The sequence below is a fragment of the Saimiri boliviensis genome, chromosome 13, assembly GCF_048565385.1.
Source record: "Saimiri boliviensis isolate mSaiBol1 chromosome 13, mSaiBol1.pri, whole genome shotgun sequence".
NCBI classification, from domain to species: Eukaryota; Metazoa; Chordata; class Mammalia; order Primates; family Cebidae; genus Saimiri; species Saimiri boliviensis.
This window is the reverse complement of record NC_133461.1, coordinates 55,501,932-55,509,738: the sequence shown is the minus strand read 5'-3', so window position 1 is coordinate 55,509,738 and position 7,807 is coordinate 55,501,932. Positions and strand designations below refer to the sequence as shown.

Here is a 7,807-nt window from a genome sequence, read left to right as displayed (position 1 = left end):
ACCCCCAATCACCTTTTAAGTGTCTCTGTTCTCAAATTCCTCTGGAAATAAGGCTCCCAGAGGGACAGGCAGGCAGCTACAATGTCTGGATAGCTTGCCTCCAGGTTCTCGCTGCCAGAAGGTGGTGGAGATAAGAGTGGTGGCCACCCACTCAGTCCTGCCCTGTGGAGCCGACCAGACTTTGTTGGCTGAGGGGACAGCTGGCCGGTGTCTGGCAAGAACAATAAGGAAGAGGTAGATCAATCGGGTCGTGCAGGCTCTGACCTGCAGAACTCTTTACCGATTGCTCAACTCTTCCCTTTCTTCCACTCCAAGGGACAAAAAGGTTAGGCTTTGCGTCACAGAATTCCCCTCCAGTGGGTCTCTACTCCTGGGTCCCCTTTATACAGCTGTGGAGTCTCTATGAAGACCCAGACAGATGTTCCCTCTGGTTTCCAAGTTTATGACTGTCCTAGGGACTACCTCCCTTCTAGAGGCTGCCTCCCTTGTTGACAAGTCTAGCAGCCATGCTGGGTGGAGGTGAGGGGCAAAGATAACAGGGCCGGAGAGAATCCCCCAGAGCCCTGGAAATGGCAGCTCAGCTCGCAGCTTAGTGAAGGAGGGAGTTGTTAGCAAAAGCAAGGCCTTGTGAAGGATCTGGGAGTATTTGCCAGATGAAAGGTGCAATGTTCAAAAGGGATTTCATCCTGAAGCAGAAAGCATTTAGCAGCCGTCTGACCGCTCATTTGGAGGAGGAGGAGATATTATGCCAATTAAGTCAAGACAATAGCATCCTGTTCCCCTTGCAGTGAGCCCTGATAAAATTGCCTGTCCAGGGGAAGGAAAGTATTTCACTCTTTCACCTTTGAAAAAGGATAATCCTTTCTGTATTTCCTCTCTGGGGGAGTGTGTCCTTTGTTCTTTTGCCTCTGACCCATAGCTACTTCTCACGTTCAGTTTTGGGGGAAAGAATTCGGATTTTTTTTTTTTCCCTCAGTCTCTGTAGAGACTGTCAAAAATTGCCGATGCCGACTTTGTTGCAAGTCCTCACGGCGGGTTATTGGGAAAAGTTTTTAAATAGCAATAATCACGCCTCGGATAAACCTCATTGGCTATGATACTGCCACTGCACAAAGCTAGGATTTTTTTTTTTCTAAGTGTGTGATTAAATGACGGAGCTGTGAGACAAAGGAGGATTCTGTAATCAGTAAAAGCAGGAGTGATGCCATGGGGACCTCACATGATTCTCATTCCAGGCTGGGGTTGTGAACACTCTGGAAGCTCCCTTCTGTCCTTGAGGGATTCCTGCGTGGGCCCCTCAACACTGACTTTTTTTTGAGATGGAGCCTCGTTCTGTTGCCCAGACTGGAGTGCAATGGCACGATCTCGGCTCACTGCAACCTCAGCCCCTCTGGGTTCAAGCGATTCTCCTGCCTCAGCCTCCCAAGTAGCTGGAACTACAGCGTGCACCACCACACCCAGTCCAGCTTATTGTATTTTTAGAAGAGACGGAGGTTTCACCACATTGACCAGGTTGGTCTCGAACTCCTGACCTCAGATGATCTGCCTGCATCAGCCTCCGAAAGTGCTGGGATTACAGGTGTGAGACACGGCGCCCAGCCTCAGCACTGACTCTTGTGAGGCAGGTCTACTGACCATGGGCAGACATGAAACTCTGGAGATCTTTTAGATTCAGGAGGCCACCAGCTACCACTCCAGTGCCCTCACTGCAGCATAGAAAGTAGACAGGGAAGTCATTGCTTTCCAGAGTCACTAAACTTGGAAACTGGGAAGAATCTCAAAGCTCATCAAGCTCAGTGTCTCTTCCATTTTACAGCTGGGGATGCGGAGGCTGGAGCCATCTGAGCGACTTTCCCAAGGTGGAACCGCAAGTCAGCTGAATGAGTCTAATATGCTTCGCAGTACACGGTGGTGCAGTTCCAAACGTGGCAGGCTCCACTGCCTGGGCACGGTGGCTCACACGGTAACCCCAGCACTTCGGGAGGCTGAGGTGGGAAGATCCCTTGAGCCCAGGAGTTTGATACCCACTTGGACAACATAGTGAGACTCCTTCTCAAAAAAACCCAGAAGTGTCATAGGTCCCAGGAATGTTAGAAAACAAAAGAGAAAGAGGCCGGGCTCAGTGGCTCATGCCTGTAATCCCAGCATTTTGGCCAAAGTGGGTGGCTCACTTGAGCTCAGGAGTTCGAGACCAGGCTGACCAACATGGTGAAACCCTGTCTCTACTAAAAATACAAAAATTAGCCAGGTGTGGTGGTGCGTGCCTGTAATCCCAGCTATTCAGGAGGCTGAGGCAGAACAATTGCTTAAACCTGGGAGGTGGAGGTTGCAGTGAGCCAAGATCGTGCTACTGCACTCCAGCCTGGGTGACAGAGTGAGACTCTGCCTCAAAAAAATAAATAAATAAAAGGGAAAGTTAGAAACCCTGCCTCACGTAGTTCCTCAAGTCATTACGTTCTTAGCCTGGTCAGGAAGTTCCAAGCATCCTTTTATCAGTCTTCAAAGCTGTTTTAATCATAAACTGTTCTTCACTGTGGGATGAGAGCCTTCCTAGTACTAGTGAGGAATGTCTATGTTAGTGTCCTCCTCCTCTATGGTGCCCTTTTCTTTCAAGTGAAATGCGAAGACCTCACCTTTTGTTAGAACGGCCAGTGATGAAGAGCATCTTTTCCAGACTTTGGTTATCGCCTTGTTATGATCTCACTTCCGAACGAGCTGTAGAATCAAGCTTCGAGATTCCCTGCTGGCCACGGGTTCTCCTCTCATCATTCTGGGCACTGGAGGCAGGTGACCCAAAGGGAGAAATGGAAGCTGGTCTTCATCCCACTGAGAGGGAACCGTTTCTGGGAATACACTGGATATATTTTGTTCACTATTGATATTTTCATGGGAGTAACAGCTTTCCTGAGGATCTGACCATAGGCATCAGTGTCAACTATCATTGTGGTGTGAATTGAATGTCCAGAAAGGTTGAGTTGTTGTTTTTTTTGAAATAGAGTCTCACTCTGTTGCCCAGGCTGGAGTACAGTGGCACGATCATAGCTCACTATAGCCTTGAACTCCTGGACTTGAGTGATCCTCCCACCTCAACCTCCCAAGTAGCTGGGACTACAGGCGTGCGCCACCATACCCAGCTAATTTTTGCAGAGACAAGGTCTCTCTATGTTTCCCAGGCTGGTCTCAAGCTCCTGGACTCAAGTGATCCTCCCACTTCAGACTCCCAAAGTGCTAGAACTACAGGCATGAGCCACCGCGCCCAGCCAAGGTTGACTTTTGAATATGCAATTAGTTGGGAGCTTAATAATACTAGTGAGAGTACAGTATGTGTGCGTGTGTGCATGTGTGAGTGTGTGTGTGTATGCGTGTGTGTGTGTGTGTGTGTGTTAGTGGAGAGTAGGGAGGAGGGTACTGGCCTGGCCCTAGACTAAATCTTTGGGAAGGACACTTATTGGAAATGTTAGCGGGATGCATGCAGAGCTTGCAGAATTTCCTGTCTAATAGTGGAAGTTCTTTGCGCTGGCAAGCCTCAGAAATCAAGTCCCTAGGTCCCTAGGGCTGCTTCACTCAGCCCTCAGTACTTTAGTCAGGGCATGCTTGCTGCCCATGATTTGGAAAATATCTTGAGCTCTACTAGAGCATTGATCTACTTTTCATGATTCTGTCTGGCAGTATACACTGATGCATTTCCTTGTCCCGGGGTCCCTCTGCTCTGTTTCTGAGATGAAAGGGGACCAGGGGTTGTTAGGCCATGAAGACTTCTCCATCTTTTATTCTTAGCTATTCTCTCTGATCAAAAAATGATAAAATATCTGAGATCCCAATTTTACTTTTATTTGGAGTTAAAAATAAGTGTGATACCTGTGATATTAAGAGAATAGAAAAGAGGCCGGGGTGATGCTCGCACCTGTAATCCCAGCACTTTGGGAGGCCCAGGTGGGCAGATCACAAGGTCAGGAGTTCCAGACCAGCCTGGCCAACATGGTGAAACCCTGTCTCTACTAAAAATACAAATATTAGCTGGGCATCATGGTGTGTGCCTGTAATCCCAGCTACTGGGGAGGCTGAGGCAGGAGAATTGCTTGAACCCGGGAGGTGGAGGTTGCAGTGAGCCAAGCTCGTGCCATTGCACTCCAGCCTGGGTGACAGAGTGAAATTTCGTCTCAAACAAACAAACAAACAAATAAGAGGATAGTAAAGAATAAAAGATGGAGAAGCCTTCTGCCTCACAATTCCCTGAGCGGAGGGACCCCAAGACAGGGAAGTGTGAGTGTAGAATCAGAGCTGGAGGCAACATGTGCGTGACTTCCATTCATCATCTTAGCCTTGACCTCTTCATTCCTCAGACTTCTCCAGAAAGGAAAACAGCAGCAGTGGGGAGGGTTGAGGGGAGGTCATGGTTGAGGGAGGTCAACCCCTGCAGCTAGCGAAGGGGTCATGAGGGTTATTTCTTGGACACTCCTAGCACAGGCAGTGGCAAGAGCACCAAACTGCCCAGAAGTATGGGCCGAGCTGTTACCATTCATTAGAGGCCTATGTGAGGATCCAAATAGCCTAACTGGAGTCGACTGACTCTCCTTGCAGACAGAACCACTCCCATTTCCTTTCTTTTCATTCTTTGTTGAGAGTTGGGGTCCCATTCTGTCACCCAGGCTGGAATTCAGTGGCCTGATCATAGCTCACCGCAGCCTCAAATTCCTGGGCTCAAGCAATCCTCCCACCTCAGCCTCCTGAGTAGCTGGGACTATAGGCACATGCCACCATAGCTGGCTAATTTATTTTATTTTTTTTTTGCAGAGATTAGAATCTCTCTATGTTGCCCAGGCTGGTCTCCAATCCTGACTTCAAGTAATCCTCCTGCTTCAGCCTCCCAAAGTGCTGGGATTACAGGCGTGAGCCACAGTGCCCAGCCCCACTCCCATTTTTTAAATCTTTCAGAATTTCAGATTGCCTTAAACTACCAGAAAAAGCTGCTGTAATACCTCGACATATCACTGCCATGCAACACCACCCAAACCATCTTCAAACCTCTGCCCCCTGGCTTGTGACTGGCCTACATTTCAGGAGGTGAAATATCAGACCTTTGTTAATTGTAAAAGCACTCAGGAACCCAGAAATAAACATACACACCGAAGTTGATTTGAGAACTAAAGGATATCTTTCAAGTTCAATAAATGTGATAAAAATAAACAACATCCTTTCATAAATTTAATGGAGCATGGCTCTGTGTTTATCTTGTGTCATGTACTTGAGACTGCACCATTGGAAGAAGAAAATACTTGATTAATGCCGGGAGTCTATTTTGTAATCTGCAGTGGTTGGAAAATATTTTCCTACTTCCTATCATGCCCTTTTTTGGCTTCTGTAGGAAGTTATTAATGGTGCACTCTACAGTATCAGAATGCAGCAGCTTCTAATGGGAAATTCAAGATTCCTAGGTTGCAGTCACTCTCCTATTTGGTAGCTGGTTATAAAAGGATTCCAGTTCTTTTTTCTTCCACCCGGTGGCTGAAGAGTTTTACCCAGGGTATCATGATATCCGAGAATAACAACAATAATACTCGTAATAATAACAATAATATTATCAAATATATCTAACGCATATCCAAGTGCTAGACAAAGCACCTTTTATAACTTTATTTTTTAAAGACAGAGTCTCACTCTGGAGTGCAGTGGCACGATCTTGGCTCACTGCGACCCCTGCCTTCTGGGTTCAAGCGATTCTCGTTCCTCAGCTTCCCCAGTAGCTGGGACAGTAAGCGTGCACCACTATGCCTGGCTAATTTTCGTATTTTTAGTAGAGATGAGGTTTCATCATATTGGCCAGGTTTCATCACTTCTGGCCTCAAGTGATCCGCCTGCCTCAGCCTCCCACAGTGCTGGGATTACAGGCACGAGCCATCGTGCCTGGCCTATATAAACTTATTTAGCCACACAATCTTATGAGGTGGAACCGCTGTCATTCCCATTTTACTCATCAGAACCTAAGACTTAACCTAAGAGGTCAAGCGTCTTGTTACACGTCACACAGCTGATAAACAGCGGAAGATCGGATTCAAGCAGTTCTCACTCTCTCGATTGAATGAATACATCGGTTGTGATAGCGATGAAGCACTTCCAGCTTATTCACTCATCTGTTGAGCTTGAATATAAAATCCAATAGTGCATCTACTGGAATCAGGCATAAGCACTGAAATAGCGGGACAAAGCAGACAAATCCCGCGCCCTGGTGGAATTTACATTCTAGTGAGGTCTAGTGAGGTCTAGTGAGATGAGATCTAAACTCAACAAAACGAAGATCAACTACATACCAACTGAATGGTGGAGATGATATGGAGAAAAACAAAGAAAAAAATAAACTTAGAGGTTATGAGAGCAGGGGCTGCAATTTTAAATATGGCAGTCTGGGAGGCTTCATTAAGGTGAGATTCCAAGAAAGAGCCGAATGAGGTGAGGGAGTGAGCCATGTGGCCATCTGGGGCAGACCCCTCCAGGGCAGATGGAACATGCAAAGGCCCTGGAGTAGGGCTATGCTTGGCATGTTGGAGGGAACCACGAGGAAACCAGTGTGGCTGCAGAAGGACCGAGCAAGGGGAAGCACAGCAGACGAGGGGAGAGAGGCTGGAGGCTACAGAGCCTTGCCTTGCAGGCCTTATAGAGGCTGCATCTTTTCTTGGGATCGAGTTGGGGGATTGGAGGGTTTTGAGCAGAGAAGTGACATGGTCTGACCTAAGTTTTATTTATTTATTTACTTTTCTGAGACAAAGTTTCACTCGTTGCACAGGCTGGAGTGCAGTGGCATGATCTTGGCTCACTGCAACCTCTACCTTCTGGGTTCAAGCAATTCTTCTGCCTCAGCTTCCCTCACAGCTGGGATTACAGGTATGTACCACCACACCCAGCTAACTTTTTGTATTTTTAGTAGAGATGGTGTTTCGCCATATTGGCTAGGTTGGTCTCAAACTCCTAACCTCAGTGATCCACTCGCCTCGGCCTCCCAAAGTGCTGGGATTACAGATATGAGCCATTGTGCTGGGCCTAAGCTAAGTTTTAAAAAGATCTCTCTGGCTGCTGTGTGGAGATGGACACCAGAGGGACAGGGTAGAAGCCAGGAGCCCAGTTAAGATACTCTTGCAGAAAACCAGGTAGGAGCTAGTGGTGGGTTGGACCAGATCAGGAATGCTGCAAGGGATGGGGAGTGGGTGGGTTTGGAAAATAAATAGAAGCAACCTAGAATTTGCTGATGGATTTGTGAGGTGTGAGATGGAGAGGGGTGTTATAATGTCTCTGAGGTTTTCATTTTCAGTGAATCCAGTTCAGGGGGTATGAGGAATGACTTAAAATCAAACTAGGAATGTATTTTACTGAGGAAGAGATCATAGAGGCTTGAGAAGGGAAAAAGCAGAGAGAGAGTGCCCACACGTCTATTTCTAACCAGGCTGAAAAACGAGCTTCTAGGAAATTTTCAACACAATGTAAAGATAAATGTTTGAGGTGATTGATATACCAGTTGCCTTGATATGATCATTACACATTGTCTGCAGGTATCAAAATATCACATGTGCCACCCCCCCCCCAAATATGTACAGCTTTTTTCCTTTTTTTTTAGACAGGGTCTCACCGCGTTGGCCAGGATGGTCTCGATCTCCTGACTTTGTGATCCACCAGCCTTGGCCTCCCGAATTGCTGGGATTACAGGCGTGAGCCACCGCGCCCGGCCTTCTTCTTTTTTTTAGACAGAGCCTTACTCTCTCACCCAGGCTGGAGTGCAGTGGTGCCGTCATGGCTCACTGCAGCCTCGACTTCCCAC

General features: G+C 47.4%; 1 non-coding gene across 1 annotated transcript; it reads right to left on the bottom strand.

Moving 5' to 3' along the window:
* Window positions 1-976: 976 nt before the first annotated feature.
* Window positions 977-1,117, bottom strand: LOC120361771 (U4 spliceosomal RNA). Its single transcript, XR_005577888.1, has one exon. It is a non-coding gene; the product is annotated as a U4 spliceosomal RNA (small nuclear RNA).
* Between the last annotated feature and the right edge of the window lie 6,690 nt (window positions 1,118-7,807).